The sequence below is a fragment of the Manis javanica genome, chromosome 14 (assembly GCF_040802235.1).
Source record: "Manis javanica isolate MJ-LG chromosome 14, MJ_LKY, whole genome shotgun sequence".
Classification (NCBI taxonomy): Eukaryota; Metazoa; Chordata; class Mammalia; order Pholidota; family Manidae; genus Manis; species Manis javanica.
This window is the reverse complement of record NC_133169.1, coordinates 43,500,138-43,520,358: the sequence shown is the minus strand read 5'-3', so window position 1 is coordinate 43,520,358 and position 20,221 is coordinate 43,500,138. Positions and strand designations below refer to the sequence as shown.

Below are 20,221 nucleotides of genomic sequence, written 5' to 3'. Positions count from 1 at the left end.
TATTATTTTAAAACTTTTGTGCAATTTTTGGTCTCTGTCATGTCCTTTTTGCTGGCATGATCTTCAAGTTATGCCAACACAAACCAGTATTGCCACACATGAGCCTCCCAAATTTAATTAAAAATGCAAATATTTGCAGTCTTGTTAAATATTATCGTATTGGTCATCATCTGGAATTTAGACCACAGTCAGTGGGAACCTACATTCCTTGGAGACGCAGTCAAATGACTAGTATTGGATATTTGACTTAATTACCTGCTTGTGGAGTCCTTTAGGTAAGTGTTTTACTATGTCAGAAAATAATAAACAAATATGTTTACACCATAACAAATTCAGAATGTTCTATAGGCCCATGGAATCTACGGAGAAGCTTTCTGAAAGCACTGGGCATATTTTGCTTCCATTTATGAGGACCACACTTTCTTTTTTCAGATTCAAAAGACCTCCCTGAACTGAGGTGGGGGCACTATTTCCACTCATTTACATCTGAATGTTCCCTGTGACTGTGATGTTTCGGGGAAACGGAGTAGGAAGGCGTGGAGGGGAAGTGCTGTGCAGGTCTGCGGGGCTCCCACAGCTGAGCCAGGTTCCCAGGGGATGCAGGACAGTCTATCACAGCGGAAGCTCCTTGAAGCAGGCAAAGGAGGACCACGACGCTAGACAAAGGGCTGCATGGTCCGGCTGTCGCGGCGATGCTCTGCCCGACTGTCGCCCTGCACCACCAGAGGACCAGTGACTTGTCATAGTTCTGTGTCCTGTGAGGACAACCGTATGAAACCGACTTGATTCTTCTACATTACACTACTGCTTCTCCTTTTCCTCCTCCACTTGAAGTTTTGGTTGCATTTGTCAGGGTCTGTATAGGTAAATTAGTGTGACTTACCACATACTGGTTGTGATTTCTCCCCAAAATTGAGTCATTATAACATGTACCTGATTCTCAGATAAACTTTTTCATATTTCAAAGTTTTTATAATAGGCACTGAACAGAAAATTGATATATTCCTTCAATGTAATGTTTACTTTCCTAAAAAATGTATACTTATATTTATTATGCATTTGAAATAATTTAACCCTTGATCAGGACTATGTTAAAGAGGGAGTTATGACATGACTAGCACATGCTCAGAAATAGGACATGCTCTGTGAAGACAGAGAGTTAATGCATGGGCTTCTCACACAGGCATCACAGACACCACTTGCTGTGGTTGTAGCAATGTGCCCCTTAGAAGAGCTGTAGGAGTTTTCTGTTACTACATGTATGGGACTCCCTAGCAGAGATATTTAAACTATTTTCATCAGCTATGTACAAGGGTTTAGAGATTGGGAAATGCATAATGTATTCATAATTCTCTCTAGCAAGCTAAATAAGAAAAATGCCAAGAAGATGATAGTGTGGGAAGAGTAATAACCACATACAAATATCATGTTTATACAGATCAGAACAAGAACCAAAGTCAGATGTAAGAGGAAAGCCCTCCTGATATCTATATAGTTAAAAGATATCAAGTGAAAAAGTATAAGGGAAGACAATATCTACTAAAACTGACCACCTGAGGCTATCACCAACAGGACTCAGTGATAGATTAATCTCTAATACAAATAATTTCAAACAACTAGTTAATGGCAAAACAGAAAAGGACTTCCTATTTCCTAACTTCAAATTAGGTCATTTTTCCTTTACTCCACTGCTTCTCACATTCCACAGGACTTTACCTAGAGCTGATTTAATGTCCTTGTTCCTCAAACAGTATATAAGAGGGTTCAAGGTTGGGGGTACAACCGAATAGAACACAGACACCAGCAAGTCTAGGAGAGAAGGCTCATTGGCGGCTGGCTTCAAGTACGCCACAGCGCCTGTTAGAAGGAATGCACTCACAGCAATGAGGTGACGCAGGCAGGTGGAGAAGGCTTTGGACTGCTTCTCTCTTGCTGGAATATTTAACACAGTGGAAAATATATACACATAGGAAACAACAATTCATACCAAGCATGAAAATGCATAGCAGACCCCAATAGCCATGCTGAGCTTAAAAGTTGCATGTTCTTCAGAACAACTGAGCTTTAACAAGGCAGGAACATCACAGAAAAACTGATGGATCTTATTGGACCCACAGAAATTCAGAGAGAATGTCCCAGCTGCGTACAAGATTCCCAAGGCCACTCCACTGAGCCAGGACACTGGACACTGCCATCAACTGGACACAAACTCCTTTGTTCATGACAGACTCATAATGCAAAGGGCGGCAGATAGCGACATAGCGGTCCTAAGACATTGCAGTGAGGATGCCTATCTCTGACCCGGTCATCAGCACCACCAGGAAGAGCTGTACCACACATCCTAGGAAAGATACAGAGTCAGTCAAGGTGAGGGTGCTGAGGACAGATTTGGGGACTGTGGCAGAAATGAGACTCAGATCTAAGCAGGACAAATGCCTGAGAAGAAAGTACATTGGTGTGTGGAGGTGTTTGTCCAGAATTGTGAGGAGGATGATAATTAAATTCTCCAACACGGCCACCAGGTAGATCACTGAGAAGAGCGCAGCACGCAGCCTTAACAGCATCTGGCTCCCAGTAAAAGTCACAAGCACGAATTCCATCATTACTGTCTGATTCATCATGTTTTAAAATTATAAGCCACCTGTTGAGTAAATAAGAAAGTTATATTAATATAACAAATTAAGAAATCATTTGCTTCTTTATTTTGAAGCATGTATACTTCACTACAATGGGTTAAATGGAAAGTTTTAAAATGCCAAGATATTCATATACAGAGCCGACTTAGGTACAAAACAATTATGGGTAGAACAGCCCAATATAACTGGGCTTAAATTTATTGTGGAAGAAGAAAAGAACTCCAATTCCCTCATTATTACTTGAAATGATTTTAAAAGTTTATTTCTAGTGGAATTGCAGGATTAGCTATGTAACAGTAATTGTATAGAGTACATATTTGTTATGCATCAATGTTATCTTATTTGTTGTAAATTTTGGTGTGTATTAGATATCATAATGAATTTTCTCTTTCCTGCATATTTTATTCTGTTTAATCATTCAGAAGATACTCCAATTTATTATCTACTTCCCATTGAAGAACATTAAAATTGTTCCCCATTTTTCATAAAATTGTTAACTCTCTGATGAAAATGTCATTATAGAAATTTATGTTCCTTTAGTGCAGATATATACTGTACCAGAAAAATTAGAAAGATACTTTTGACATTTTGACTAATTGATTTAAGATTGTACAGTGCCATGTTTTCTTAAAAAGAGCAAAATTTAAGACTATAAGCCAAGTATTTAGCATGTAACACTAGGAAGCATTTAATTAACACCAAGAACCACCAAATATTAGGGATGTCACCTGCATCTAATGAGAGAAGCAGAGCGTCCTCCTCTCTTAAAGACACACAGGTTTGTCATCCAAGATCATGCACTTAACGTTAAATGGGGGAGGCGGGGATCATGCTTTCCTCCTTCAGATCGTCCTTTTCTTTAGGGACTCTCTTTGACTTCACTTTAGCATCACTTCAATGACAATTCATTTCCCTACCAACCTCGTTTCTTCCCCAATATATGTGGCTTTTTCAGTGGACAATGTAAGTTTAAGAATAAGTATTCTTCCTTAACCTGTGTGCATGAAACCCAACCTTTGGTGCCCAGGCTTTGGCTGTGCTTTACAGAGAGACACTGTGCGGCCTCGGTCTCCGCCCGCGGGAGCGTCCCGGGTGGCCTGTCCTTTTCCTCGTTCAGGCTTCTCAGGAGGCTCGGGCCCTGAGCCCATCTCCTCTGTGTCACTGCTCAGCTCCCCAGTGGCTGCGTTTGCACGCCATGCCGCCACACCAAGCAGTTTCTCCTAAAATGTAAAGGTAGTGGGAATTCATAATTAGTATCCTTAGATTCTTCTGCCAATGGGAAGATTCTCATTCACTTTTATTTCAGTGTCTTGATTATCTGCGTACACCACGGCTAACACAGTGTTTTTACGCCTGGAACAAAAGCAACAATTATTGATTTTGTACATGATGGATTGTCAAATTTGCATTTTCCATTCTGCTTTCCTTGGTATTTCTTCTCTACGCCTGGAAAATTAGGTGTTTTTCTATGGATGGTTCCTTGTCTTCTACACCTTTCAAAGTAATGGTTTCTCAAATTTTTGCAAGTTCCATTTTGTTGATATTCTGTTAATCTGAAATTCCCAAAACTATAAACTAGAGCATATACATGTGATCTGATCAGTTCAGCTTATTGCTTACAATGTGGACTTTTTTTTATTAATAAAATCAATGGTTTTAACATGAAATCTGTATTTACCAGTTTCAAAATCAGAAATAATTAGTAATATTTTCTGCAATCAAACACAATTATTAAGATTTTATAATGAAATTTTCCTTTAACATTGTCTAATGCAAGTCATCTAGCATAGGTTAAATTTACAAAACCAAAAGACGTTAATGTTTTCTATTTTCATCTTATAAGAAAATGTATTGAAGTTACCTAATTTCAAATACCTAGTGTACTAATGGAGAATAAATAGTCATATTTTAATGCAAAAATAAGTTCATATAAATATTAAATGATTAAAAATATCTAACAGACTGAAAATTTCTTTCACCCCCATGGACTTTAAACAAGGAGAGGCCTTTTCTCCCAAGACCATTTATAAGCTTTTATTTTTTGAATATTCTGGTTTCATGTTTTATTTTCAAAGATAATAAATAACAGAAAGTTGAATAAATTACATGAAAGTGAACACCTGATACAAAACATTAGGCATTTGATTTATTTTATTTTTAGGTAAAATAGAGGGGAGAGAAATCAAAGGGCAAAGGCAGTGAGAAAGTGAAATTAAATATGATTTAAATCTGGAAGATTAAAATAGATAAGAAGTTAAAGATGAAGAACTTAATCAGGACATGCAGAGCATCTGTCAAACCCACACCAACACACACATAGCACACAACATGTACAAACACCACATGCACCCTCCACACACACACATGCTCTTCACATGTTCCTCCCAGCACTGTCCAGAATGTATGCCTTGTGAATCAGACCAAGGTATAACAGACATGGAGTCAAGTGAAAAAAAGCCCTCATTATTTCAGATATAATGAATCAGATTTATATACATTTTCTGCATCCAGTTTTTCTCTCAGCATAAGTTCCACTTCCCAGAATCTTATAATACAGATACATATAAAATTTATGATTTATGGCTAACCTGCAGAGTATTCACCAAACTTTGGGAACAATTTCAGTGGTGAGAGTATGAGAAGGAAGGTGGTTTCAAAAATGGAGTGGTGAATTATAACTGAGCAGTGGGAATTACAATTATTTTTCTTGAGAATTGAATACACTACTCATAAACTTAAAGGTACAAATTAAGATTGTAAAGGGAAAAGACAGAGAGAGGATAAAAGAATAGATTGAGAATAAAGAAAGTGAAAGACAGTAATAAAATGGATGATTAGGAGGGAGGTAGAGAGAAGCACAATATTTTGAGAGAATAAAGGAGAGTAGGAACAAAAAGCATTGGAAAGCACGGAAGACATTTAGGGAGAAAAAGCAACTTTCCATCCAGAACAGAAGGGAAGAAAATAATAGTAATCTCTGAAACATACGATCATTTCAATATACATTGCCATTTTTTTTCCTGTATCCATACACTGAGAGGGGTCAGCAAGGGCAAATTGAGCTTTTCTGTGTGAGCACACCTATTTTGCACTTTTATAGAATCCATGCTCTCCAGTACTGGTAATTTCCAGAGTAAAATTACAAGTGTTTTCAAATTTAAAGGGCTCATAAGAAAATGACAATTTACATTTGCAACAACATGGATGGATCTAGTGAGTAATATGTGCAGTGACATAAGTCAGGCAGAGAAAGACAAATACCATATGATTTCACTTATTTGTGGAATATAAAAACAAAGTGAAACAGAAGGAACAAAATAGCAGTAGACTCATAGACACTGAGAAGTGACTGGTGGTGACCATGGGGGAGCATTTGGGGTCGGTGGGTATGGAGGATGGGAGGGAAAAGGGGACACAAAATTTTCAATCATGATGTCAGTTGGTCGCTGGGACGGTAGTACAGTGTGGAGAATATAGCTATTGATTCTGTAACATCTTTGTTTGTTGACAGACAGTAACTGCGCTGGGGATGAGGATTTACTAATGTGGGTAACTGGTGAACCACTGTGTTGTATATTTGAAACCAATAAACCAATATGATTGTATATCAATGGTACTTCAATAAAAAATAAAAAAAAAGAAAACGACATTTTCATGGTTTTTTTTCCAAACTTTGGATACCTTTGTAATGGAAAGACAGCATTGACCTGCTTTTAGGAAAGTATTAAAAAGCCTAACTCAAAATTCATAAGTCAACATGAGCTAGATCACACACCTCAACTTTTAAAGACTCTGCTGTTTCACCTGCTGGAGAAATAAATCTTTAAACCCTGTCTGCTTTCCCTGAGAGCTGGTCCAAAACTAGCGGATCACCCATCATGGTTTCGGCTCAGCCTGTGTGCTTTAGGGATGGACAGGGTAAGTCACCCAGAGAGCATCCTTTAAAGCTCCACTAATCCCCACAGTGTCTGCCTTTGATAATGGATTTTCTCTCCCTTTTGAGTGCTTTGCACTGAAGACAATATCAATATCATAAAGCTCCGAGACACGTCATGTTGAGACACTTGTCCACAGCAATTCCACGTACCTGAGTAGTAAGTAGCCTACGGGCTGTGTCCCAGCTGACCTTCTCCAAGGAGTCCCAAAGATCAAGGAGGGCCCAGTGTAGCTGTGCCTGCACTGTTTCAACATCGTGTGAACACCATATCTGCCCCTTGAGCAGAAACAGAGGGTGGGGATGGGAAAATTAAAAGGAGAGGGAGAAAAGTTATTGCTTATATGCCAGGTGGAGAAAGAGAAACGCCATATGAGTTCACTTTTATATGGAATCTAAAAGCAAAACAAAATGAAAAACAGTCATAGACTGATCCACACTGAGAAGTGACAAGTGGTTACCATGGGGAGGGTTTGGAGTGGGTGAGTGAAACGGGTGAAGGAGACAAAAGGCACAAAATCACACTCATACTGTAAAGTAGTCACGGGGGTGAGAGTACAGAAGAGAAAACCTGCTTCATAGTTCTGAACATCCTTCTATGTTGCCAGTAAGTGCACTAGTTGCGGTGAGTATTTAATAATGGAGGTAACTGTCAAATCACTAGTTGTATAATTAAAACCAATACTATTATTAACTATGTTTCATTTAAAAATATATCAAAAGTAATTGCTTAGGGTCTATAATCATGGTAATGTTTGCATTATCCAGTAGATCAGTAAGAACAACACTTAAAGAAAATTTGGGAAAGAACATTTTCCCAAATATGTTTAGATTTCAAATAATTTTAGTGAAGAAACAAGGAGGTAAAAATGAAACAGCTAAATAATTTGGGGCTTCTCATCAATTTTTATTAAAGTGAAAGCTCTTATTTTCAAGAAATAGGAAAAGCTAGAGCACAGCAAAAATTTTCCCAAGTGCTTCCAGATTGCTGTTTCAAGTTATACCCGTGCCATTCAAACTCACAATGATTTTGACTGGGCTTCTCTGTCCTCCACATATCAGCGTTTATTTCCTTTTTGAAGAATCCAACTTCTAGGGGAAACATGTGTCCTTCATGTGCTGTGTCTCAGGCAATTATTTCCCCAGGAAAGGATGAGAGATTTTGAGCAAGTATGAGAGGACCTTCATAGACTCTATGGTTTAGACATTTAGTTGCACTTACATTTCATTTCTCAGATTCTAAGTCCTTGCAGAACCTGCCATTAACTCCCAACCCAGATTGGAGGGCTGACGCCACCACGCTTTCCTCCAGTGACACAAAAGATGAGATCCCACTGCGTTTCATTAGAAAAAACTTTTCTGCAAACTTTCAAATATTTCTAATATGTGTATGGCTATTGAATCCTAAGATACTCATTTGCTTCTAAAGCATCCAACAATTTAAATGTAGGTCTGAGTCCCATAACCTTTAGATTGAGTCTGACAATCTCAGTTAAGCTTCAGTGGAGAAGGACATTGAGAGACACAGTCCTCTGACTTAGGGTTTTTAAGATGTTGAACCACCAAATGCCTCATTGATTTTTCCTTTATATTGGACTTAAAGCTGCTTCCAGAGTGAATAACTTCCCTTCAGATTCTCACTAATGAACCAGAGATGCCAGGGTAGAAATTCCCCAGAAGTCTTCATTTTTGGCATCTATAACAGTTCTCAAGTGATGTCAATGGCATTTTTATGAACATATAAAATGTATGGCCCCTCTTGGGAGCAGCGTCCTAATGAAGCATCAGTGTCCTCTCCATTGTTGGGATAAGTGGCATCTATTCTCAGAGACTAGTCATCTAATATTCTTATCTTCTAGGACATACATAAATTTCAAACCAATGTATATGAATCTGTACATTGGTTTGTGCCAAATAATTGCCCCTCCACATATCCTGGATGGTACACCTCCATGTTGCCTATTTTATTTTTGTGTCACCTAGCAAGGCCTTGTTTGTTTTCCCACATTCATTAAAGTTGCTTTTTAGATGATGTTTTCATCCTCATTATTTCCTGATATCATGATTGCATTTAGTAGAAAACATAAGACTGTTAGCCCAATTGAACCAAGTTAACAATTTCCAAATCCTCCAGAAGAATTTTTATTGAAATTGATTCCAAATCAATGTAGGGAACATTTTCATGGTAATAATACTGAATATAACAAGCAATGATATTGTATATTTCTCTATTTTAAAAAAGCTCTTTAAAATTCTCGGCAATGTTTACAGATTGAGTACACAATCCTTGCACAAATTTTGTTAAATCCATCACTAATACTTCATTTTCTGGTCCAAATGTGTTTGCATGTGCTGTCATTAAAAAAAATCACAGACTTAGTGACTCAAACAACAGAAATTATTTCTTCACTGATGTGAAGCTAGAAGTCCAAAAGTGAAGTGTGAGCAAAGTTGGTTTCCTCTAAGTTGTGTCTCTTTGACTTGCAAAAGCCTGCCTTCTGGCTGTGTATTTACATGGGCGCATCCTTCTGTGCAAAGTGCCCCATGTGTCTCCCTGTGTGTACTAATCTCCTCTTATTAAAAGGACAACAATCAGATTGGATGAGGCCACCCTAAAGGCCTCATTTTAACCCAGTTGTGCCTTCAAAGCCCTGTCTCAAAACAGAGTCATTTTCTGACGTCCTGTGGATCAGGAATTCAAAACGTGAAATGTCTGAGGACACATTTCAACTCATAACACAGTCAGTGCATATAATGCACGTGAAATCTTAGCATAAAAATGAGATATCTCAAAAAGAAATGCAAACAAAAAAATTAGAAATTATAGATTTGGAAATTTAAGTTTCTGAAAGGAAAATTTTACAGAAAGAGCAGATAAATTGAACATAAAATGATAGAAATTATGCAGTGAAGAAGGATATAAAAGAGATAATTTTCCACCAATAATTTGTTGACACAATAGCCAGCATCTCCTCTAATTTGATGACATAGAAATCTGTATCTAAAAGGTACTAAATAAACACCAAGCAGAAAACACACATACAGATAACCCAAAGATAAATAGTTTCAAAATTATTGAAAGCGGAGTATAAAGAGCAAATCTTGAAAGCAGCAAAAAAAAAAGTATGTAAAAAGGAAAAAGTGCTCCAAATAATGGATGATTTCTCACTAGAAATAGTGGTAGCCCAAAGAGGGTAGAAAGATAGTTTTAAAGTACTGAAAGGGAAAAACTGGTCAACAGAAATTTTAATGCCCATCAAAAATATGATTGGGTATAGAAAGAAAAATAAGGGAATCATTACAGAAAGGACTAGGAGAATGTGTCAATGACAGATTTGTTCAAGAATGCATACTAAAGTAAATTAATCAGACAGAAGGAGATAACGCAAGATGTAGAAATCCTTTTCTGAGAAAAAATAGTGAATAGAAAAGTAAATGATGGATATATGGATAAATGCCAAACATATGTTTTTCTTATTTGATGATTGTTTATTTCTTCATGAGACCTGTAACTTCAGAAACCATGTGTATTACATTTCCTTTTGGGGTTTATAGCACATTTAGTAATAGTACATATGAGAGGGTAACAAATCAATGATATTATCTGATTTTATGCAATTGCAAAACATATTTTACAGAAGGAGTAGGTTATTAATTTTAAATGACATAGAAAATACAGTGTATTTCCTAGGGCAGCTATATGCAATAAAAATAGCAAGAAAACCAACAAAATATAGATTCTAAAAAACATTCAAATAATAACTAAAAATTGCAAGGAAAGAAGAAAGAGCAGAAAAACAAAAAAGAGATGGAAAGAAAAAATAATGGAAGACTCAATATCTTGGAATATTTTGTGGTTCCGAAGTGTTTCTTTTTTAGAGCTAAAAGATATTTGGTGCAGTTTTTTTGGGGTATCTGAAGCAGGAAATCTCTACATGGGCAAAAGAATCCTTTTTTGAGTTGTTTTTGCTATATTCAAAACAATTGGATATGCAAAAACGAGTTTATGGGTACTGGACTTTGAATATAGTCATAGAACGCTGTGAGGAAGTGAAAAACAGAGACTGATAAACAGTCATTGGCTCAGTTAGGTATTACCCTGATGTACCTCCTATATTCAATAATATCTTTGAAAGGTTTTTTATTTATTGCATTGTTCATAAATGCAAAATTTTGTAAAGTACCTGAATGTCAAAAACAGGACATTAGTAAATCTATGGTATACATAATAGAGTAGGTTATTCATTGGTTATAATACATAAGAAAGGCAATCTCTAGAACTGATAAGTAAAGATTCTCATCAAGTAGTAAGTGAAAAAGCTATTGCAAGAGAGTCTATATACTATACTGTGAAATAAGAAAACATACGTGGGTCTTCTCTTTAAAAAATGAAACACAAGTGTGGGTAAAATTGCAGTATTTCCAGAATCTCTCCCCTGGCCTTAGTGCATCGCCATATCAATAGATGTTGCCAAGGGGGTGGAGAGAAGTAGTCCATCTTCATATCAACAGGTGATTACAAGGGGGAGCGAGGGCATAACTAGACTGCAGAGGTGGGGTGGGACCCTGTTTTGCAGGCTGTTCATGAGAGACACAGTTAAGCAGAAGTGGATGACTGCTTGTAGGCAATAAACAAGTGTTTCCCACTTTATTTCTCCCTTTGATTTTGGCTTCAAAGATTATTTGCCCAGAGCTGGGAACTTATTCCTCACTCCACCCCCAGGTTACATGTGGCAAGAGTCAGTAGGACATCTGAACCCAAAATCTGTCTTTGTGGGTGTGAAACTTAGGCAGGCTGCCCCTGGAGATGATGGGGAGATACCAGGAAATGTCCCTGTGGATGGTGGGGAGTTCCCCCTTGGCTCCAGCAGTGGAGGGTGTGGCATCAGCCAGGAGACCTGTATCTGTGGGGCTCCCAACTGGGGAGCACCTAGTGGGAAATTTAGACTAGGGGAAAGCTCCTACTAAATGGGTGGGTACCTTCCCAGAATTGGGGAAGGGTGGAGACACAAGAAGCTCTGGAATCAGCCCTCTGTGAGAAAAAAGACTGCTCAGAGGCCCTGAGTAGACATGCCAAAGCCGGGATTATGGGATGTTTGTTGAGATAGGGGAAAGTGTTTTCGAGGAGAGACACACAATTTGGCTTCACTTGGAGGAGCTGGGTTGTGACCTATAGGATGCCCTTAAAAGACATTTATCGAGAAGACAGGTTTCGCTACTGGAAGATATTTTGTATCTCTCCTTGTGTCCCTATTGACTATTCTTACCTCCCACATAGAGCAGCCCATAAGTGAGGCTACTCATAGTTTAGCAGCTCTGGAGGAGATTGAAACAATAAGAGAATGGAAGGAAGTACAGGCTATTACTGAAAGAAGAGGTGCAAAGGACCGGGGAAGGTCTCGAGGACTCAGATGTGGGTTGACTTAATAAAGGCCGGGGTAGTGAAAGTGCCTATTGATGGGCAGTGCAATAGGGTCCTGTTAGAACTGTGACACCAGTTAAAGCCAGAGCAGTAGTTCCAGCCACTGAGGTCCAGGACATAGAGGCTGGAGACAAAGCCCCATGTCTGGCCTGTATCCCTATGGGACTTCCTGGGGGACAGTACTCAGGCTCTGCCTGGGCCCTCACCCACACAGGAGGAAGATTGGGCATTGTGCTTTGACTGAGGTGGGGGTCAAGGCCCCCACCTTAGGGGATGTGGTGGGGACCAGAGGCCACATGTAGAATTACCAATTCATTGATCCCCCATGAATGTACAAATTGTCCTGGCACTGGTAGGCAAAGGAGCTGAATGTTATCTGATTAATGGCAACTGAGCATTTTCCTGGGACCCCAGCTGTAAAAGGCAGCTATGGAGGTGAGGCTATTAGACTGAATAAAGCCCAAATCCCACTGGAGACAGGGCATTACCCCAATAGAGTATACTGAGTATATTTCTCCCATCCCTGAATATACTTTGGGTATAGATATCCTGCAGCACTTGAGGTTACAGACCACTGCAGGTGAGTTCAGAGTGAGGGTACATGTGGTAAAGGCAGCTCTGAGGGGACTAGCTAAGCACCCACCTGTAGCTCTGCCTGTACCTCAGTGGGAGACAAATACTAAGCAGTATATACGCCCTGGGGACACAAGGAAATTGGAGAAACTCTATAGGAGTTGGAGAATTTGGACATCGTAAAGGCCATTTATAGTCCTTTTAATCCCCCAGTGTGGCCAGTGAAGAGGCCAGACAACTGCAAGCATATGACCATGGATTACAGGGTATTGAATAAAGTCCCACCCCCCTTGCATGTTGCTGTCCCCTCTATTGCAGCCCTTTGTGGACACCCTCACTCATGAACAAGGAATGTGTCATTATGTTGTGGACCTTGTTAATGCTTTCTTCTCTACTGCCATAACAAAGGGAAGTCAGAAACAGTTTGCCTTCACCTGGGAAAGCTTGCAGTGTACATTCACTGTCCTTCCACAGGCATACCTCCACAGTCCCACCAAGTGTCATAGTCTAGAAACAGCCCTAGACTGCTGCAACATCTACAGGAGAAAGGACAGGCTGTGAACAGCACCAGTGTTCAGGGGCCTGGTTTGTTAGCACAGTTCCTGGGGGTTGTCAGAGTGGGTAAAATTAAACTTTTTGCAGAAGCAGTCATAGACAAGGTCCAGGCTTTCCCCACCCCTACCACTGTGGCAGCATCACAAGAGTTTTGGGGTCTTTTGGGCTGCTCTGTAGTATTTATCCTGCACTGGGCACAAACTCTTAAGCCCTTTTACCAGTTGGTATGGAAGAGCATCTGGTGTGATTGATGAAACATATACAGCTTATTTTACTGCTGATAAGTGGGTAGTCAAGGCAGTACAGTCCTTGAATGTAATGGACTCATCAAGGCCCTACAAGCTAGATGTTCATGTAACTGAAGATGGTTATGCATGGGGCCTTTGGCAGCAGCTTGAATGGACCTGCTAACCTATTGGATTCTGGTCACAACTATGGAAAGGAGCAGAGGTCCAGTACACCTTGATAGAGTAGCAACTGGCGGCTGAGTTCCACGCTTTGCTGGCTACTGAGCCATGACTGGAACAACTCTGACCTATATAATAACCACCTATACATCACAGGGTGTGAGACTAGACCCAAAGGTCATGAAATCACATGGCACAGGGACCTAAACTGGCCAAATGGTCGCATATTTACAGCATCACAGCACGCTGTCAAATAGCCCTTAAGGGAGAACTCCAATGCTTATTGGGGCCAGTAATAAATACCCGTGGAAAGAGGGAAGAACTTGTTTTGAGCCATTTGTATCCATGAGTCCTTGTCAGGAGAGAAAAGCCTCTATACCTGAAGACACTTGGTACACAGATGGCTTCAGTCGCGGGTAGCCACCGAAGTGGAGGGCTGTGGCTTTCCATCCTAAGGCTGAGACAATATGGATGGAGGATGGAGCAGGGAAGAGCAGGCAATGTGCTGAGATCTGGGTGGTATGGCTCATGATCAACCAGGAGACCTCCCCTATAGTCGTCTGCCCTGACAGCTGGTCTGTCTTTTGGCACTTGACTCTACAGCTACCATTATGGCACCATGCCAATGGGATGGTTTTTCACTGGCCTCTTTGGGGGCAAGATTTGTGGCAAGACCTATGGGCCTCTGGTCAAACTAAGACAGTTATCATAGATCACGCAACTGGCTATTTGCCTTTGGCATCCCCAGGGAATGATGAAGCAGACACATTGGCCCAGGTATGTTGGCTACAAGGAAAGCCTGCCTTTGATGTGGCCCAATAGTTACATTAGCATTTGTTGTATGCAGGACGAAAGACAATGGGAGCTGTAGCCCATCAGTGGGGCTTGCTGTAGACCTTTGAATAAGTCAGCAGAACCCAGAATGAGTGTCTTGTGTGCTCTAAGAGGGGCTTACACTATATCCTACAGCAACATGGACCACAGTAAAGGGTCTGATACACCTTGTCAGGTGGCAGTTAGACTCTATTGGGCCTCTGCCCATATAAGAAGGATATCAGAATGCTGAGACTTGTGTGGACACAGCTACTGGACTGTTAGTTGCTTTTCCTGCACATTGTGCAAATCAGCAAAACACCAAGAGAGGTCTAGAGTGTTTCTTTGCAGCCTATGGACAGTCACAGGTGACAGAGCGATCAAGGCACCCACTTTACTGAACATATATTACAAGAATTTGTACATCAGTTAGGGATAAAGTGGAAGTTTCATGTACCATATATCCTTACCAGAGCAGGCATGATAGAAAGGTACAATGGTTTGTTGAAAATCTGGCCTGAAGTCAGACACCAATAGTCTACAGGGATGGTCAGTTCACTTATGCACAGTTCTATGGCGTTTGAATGAGAAGCACTGAAAAGGAGCCTTGAGCCCTGTGGATATGCTAACACACATGGCTGCCTTTCCTATACAAGCATATGTGCAAACCAAAGAGGAGTTACTGAAGTTAGGATATGACCAGCAGAGCAACACCCTGCTGCCAGTCCCAAATGCATTAAACCCTGGAGACTCTGTTGAGTGGACACGGTCCTGGACATTCTGACACATGGTCCAGCAATGGCTGGCCCTTCTGGCACCTTGGGAAAATGCCTGGAGCTGGCCTCCTGTATGTTACTATGTTACTGGAATAACAGCGGAATGACACCCAATGGTCATGGTAGTTTACCTAAAACATTCAGAATGTAAGAGCATCTTACAGGGAAGTTTTCTTTATCTTTATGGTCTGTGCACATACCTCCCATTTCTATAAATGAAGAAATTGAGTCCCACAGGGGTTTTGTGACTTGCCAAAATCATAGCCAGAAAAAAATGGGATACAGACTAAAATCTAAGTGTCTGGCCTGGCCTCCCTCGGGATCCCTCGGACACCCTCGCCCTCACTCGGAATCCCTCGGACTCCCACGCCCTCTCTTGCTTTCCCTCGCCCTCACTCAGACTCTCTCAGAATCCCACTCATTTCCTCACCCTCCCACGGAATCCCTCACCCTCCCTCGGATTCCCTCGGACTCCCTCGCCTTCACTTGGACTCTCTCCGAATCCCACACACTCCCTCGCCCTCCCTCGGAACCCTCTCCCACCTTTGGAATCCCTGGAATCCCTGCTCCTCCCTAGGACTCCCTCGGGCTCCCTCGCCCTCCCTCAGACTCCCTCGCCGCCCCTCGCCTGCCACTGTCCTGTCACAGGACCCCTCTCTTGGATGCATCCTACCTGATGGACAAGATTTGACTTTGTTGGTGTCATTAAAACATGCATGTTATCTTATTTAAAGTTATTTGCTTTTATAGTCCCTGTGGCCTGGACCTGACCCCTGGCTGCAGTTTCCTCATGGTCATTGCTGTGAACTCCCTACCTGTTCACCTGCTGACTGCCTGTGGAATGGGTGAGTTATGGCCTTAAACTGCATAGGACTTTGAATCTAGCTGAATCTTCTGGCCTGAGGATATCACAGTTTTATTGCTATTGTTGTTGTATATTATTAGTCTGGTTACAGTGCTCCACCTTTCTCACACAGGTGCCATTGTGAAAGATGGGGTGTGAGTAGATTGTGAAGTGAGATTTCTGAAGGGGCGTGCTCCGGATAAAATTGTAGTATTTCCTGAAGCTCTCAGCTGGCCTTAGTGCATCTCCATATCAATAGGTGTTTCCAAAGAGTGGAGAGAAGTAGGTCTATCTCCATATCAATAGATAATTACAAGGGGAGTGAGGGCATGACTGCATCAGAGTGGTTGGGTGGGGTCCCTTTTGGAAGCTGGGTCACGAGAGACACTGGTGAGCAGAAATAGACAACTGCATGTAAGCAATAAATGTGTTTCTTCTACTTTATTTCTCCCTTTAACTGATTTTGACTTCAAAGGTAATTTTCCCCAGGCTAGGAACATATTTTCTCCCAGAGTTACAACAGGAAAGATAATCCTTAAAACTGTGAGAGTGGTTCCTTCTGAGGTGCTGAGAGAAATAGTGAAAAAGATCAGAAGTGAGTGGGATTTTGTTGAGTATAGATTTTATTGTTTATACATGTACAATTTATATGTTTATATTTATTTATTTATATAAACATTTATTTGTATTTTTTTCCTTTGGGGTGGCATATTTATACTCTGTATGCAAAAGGTAAGTCATGAGAGGTGGAGGTAAAAATCAAAATTGATGAATATTGACTCAATGAAATAACTGCATTTCAATTGAAAAACATAACATGTTGATTTTTTTTAAAAAAGGAAACTATTCCATGTAACTTTTCCACAGTGAACTCTGAATATATATACTTAATCTAGAGGGGAAAAAAGCTCTATAATGAATTTTCACTATTTTATATAAGCAGGACATTGTATTGGTGTTATTATGGAAATAATACATTGTGTCATTGATATTCTAAAATTGTGAAAACAATAAATTATTTAAATTTTTTTAATCCTGTCTTTCCAGTATGGAAATTTGGAAGAAGTGAAGGAAAGGAGGAATCCAGCATGCATTGTACTAAAACAGCACCTCCCAGTGGAAACCCATGATATAAGTTCTCCCAACAAGATGTACAATAGGCTCTGAAAACTCAGCAGCAGTGACCAAACCTCAGGCCCATATATGAGTTACTAATTACCAATTTAGAAACCTCTCTTTTCTTTGTATTCATAGGTGTTAACCTCCCAAACCTCAGAGATCGCAACTGGAGTACAAATAAATAAAAACAGTAACATCTCAAAATCCATTGAATAAAATAAATATATGTTGTCATAGTGTGCCTTGAGTTTGATCCTAATGTAATATTCTGGTCAAAAATGCTAAACTAAAAATTGTGAGGTAAAAAAGGAAATCTAAAAGAAGATGTGGTACATATACACAATGGAATACTACTCAGCCATAAGAAGCGGAAAAATCCTACCATTTGAGCAACATGGATGGAGCTGGAGAGTATTATGCTAAGTGAAATAAGCCAAGCGGTGAAAGAGAAATACCAAATGATTTCACTCATCTGAGGAGTATAAGAACAAAGGAAAAACTGAAGGAACAAAACAGCAGCGGAATTACAGAACCCAAAAATGGACTAACAGGTACCAAAGGGAAAGGAACTGGGGAGGATGGGTGGGCAGGGAGGGATAAGTGGGGGGAAGAAGAAGGGGGATAATAATATTAGCATGCATGGGGGGAGGGAGAAAGGGGAGGGTGGGCTGCACAATGCAGAGAGGACAAGTAGTGATTCTACAACATTTTGCTATGCTGATGGACAGTAACCGTAATATGGTTGTTAGGGGGGACATGATATAGGGGAGAGCATAGTAAACATAGTATCCTTCATGTAAGTGTAGATTAAAGATTAAAAAAAGAAAGAAAAGGGGGATTACTCCTTGATAGGATAAAACTATTGCTAAATCACACAGGAGCTGCTTTTTTTTTTTTATTAAGAGAAAGGCAGATTATCAGAAAAGAGTACCTCCATAGCTGATCATCTGACACCCTTTAAGTGATCAACATTAAGGATGTTTAAAGCATGTGTTGATCTTTGATTTACCAATAGTTTTATCCTATCAAGGAGTAATCCCCCTTTTCTTTCTTTATTTCTTTTTTTTAATCTTTAATCTACACTTACATGAAGAATACTATGTTAGCCAGAGACGGGTAAGATTCCTCAAGGGAGGAACCATCTAAGACAGGCACAGTCGCAGGGGGGCCATCAGGTGAGAAATTGGGGATCAACAGAGGTGAGGCTCAGAACCTCATCCCCCCCTGCTTTGAGAGAAATCTTCTGCATCCCTGGATGTTTTGCTGCCCTTGCCTAGCTTAGATTAATACTTAGTCCATTGGCACACACCTGATCATCTGATCATCTACATTTGCCCTCTTACAGCACTAAACTATGTTTTCTTCCTTTATCTTGCATCTACCTACCACTTCAGCATTTTATTAAAAATAAAAATAATAATAATAATAAAGGGAGAAATGTGGGATCCACATATAAATCAAGTATAAAAATCAAACAAATATTCATATTTGACCCGATTGTTTATAGTTCATAATGCGTGATCAAAACCGAATGTTTCTGTGATGAATGCCCTTGTACTGTTCACCATGTAAGAATTTATTCACTATGTAAGAATTCATTCACCATGTAAGAACTTGTTCATTATGCTTCAGAAGATTGGAGACTGACGAGAATTAGGCTTGAGATGGATTAATGATTGTACATTGAGCATTGACCCCCCTATACTGAATTTTATTGTTGTTAACAACCATTTGATCAATAAATATGAGAGATGCCCTCTCAAAAAAAAAAAAAAGGAAATCCAAATGATGGCATGTTTCCTTTAATAACAGTAATGTGTGTCAAAAAATGCGAATGTCATGAAAGACAGAGACTGAAGAACTGTTTCAGGTTATAGAAGACTAAAGGGGCACTGCAACTGAAAACCCTGATCCTGAAATGCAAAAATAAAAAAAAAATCAACAAAAACAGGGAATACAATAAAATATAATTATAGTATATTTAATATCTTTTATCACATGCATCTAATGCAGAAAAGGATTGAAAACTGGGGATACATGGTAAGGTTATTTGAGAGTTCTTCACAATATCCCTGAACTTTTCTGTAAGTTTAAAATTATTTGAAAAAATTAGGGTGCGTCAGAGTAAAAAATATATACCAAATAAGCCATATATATTTTGTAATAATTTAAAACTTTAAAATCATATTTATTATAAGTTAATATAGTGATAATTTAATAAAATTAGCACTATTATAATTCAAAATTTGGGGACATAATTGTTCCTCATACTAAAAGTCTATCTGAAACAACCCACCTCCCTGATTTTTATTTTTAAATGTGCCTTCCTTTTTGGCAAAAACACAGTCTCTTTCATATTCATGAAAAAGATAAGCCAATATTTAAGAATATTAAAATATAATCGTACCAATATTGCTGTATATATGATGGTCGGAAAATCATTTAATTCTCTACATAGTATTTTTTACTCTTAGTGTGAGTTGATTTATTTTCCTCAGTTCTTGTCCCCACCACAGCAAAGGATTGAAAGCAGAGACACATTAGTGAAGCAGAGTAAAAGTTTTATTTGAATGCACTCCAAAAAGAGAAGCAGGCCAGAGTCAAAGCAGACAAAGGCAGGATTACTTGACTAAAGCAGAGAGAAAGGGAAAAGTAAGCAAAGGGATGCTCATTGAATTGTTACTCAGCATGGGACAGATCCCTGCTAACTCCTTAAGCCAGGGTCACCTGGTGTCCAGTGATTCCTTGGATCCCTACAGAATTGGAACTGGTCCCCTCCCACCTAGGATGTGGGGGAGCTGCAGAGCACTGGATGACTGAGATTACATTCTGAGAACCTCCCAAAGATATAGGAGATTTTCAGGCAGGCTACTAAAGAGCAGGATGGTACAGCTGCAATCCTGTCTGGATCACCCAGGTGACAGGAACTTGCAAGCCCCAGATCAGAGCTCCCAGCAGTCCCTCCCTACTTACATGGAATAGGACCTAGAGAGTGACACACTCAAAGAAAGGCAAGTGTGGGCAACCTCAGGGAGGAGGTGCACTTAAGGGTTTGGGCTCTGGTTTTTATAAGGCTTTCTTGTGTAAGGGTCAGCATAAGGCATGAACAGGTGATTTATAATTCCTTTGAAGCTTTGTTTTA

The 20,221-nt window shown here is 39.7% G+C and overlaps 1 pseudogene; it reads right to left on the bottom strand.

The window, feature by feature from the left end:
- Positions 1–1,669: 1,669 nt before the first annotated feature.
- LOC140846297 (olfactory receptor 14K1-like) lies at positions 1,670–2,621 on the bottom strand (annotated as a pseudogene).
- Between the last annotated feature and the right edge of the window lie 17,600 nt (positions 2,622–20,221).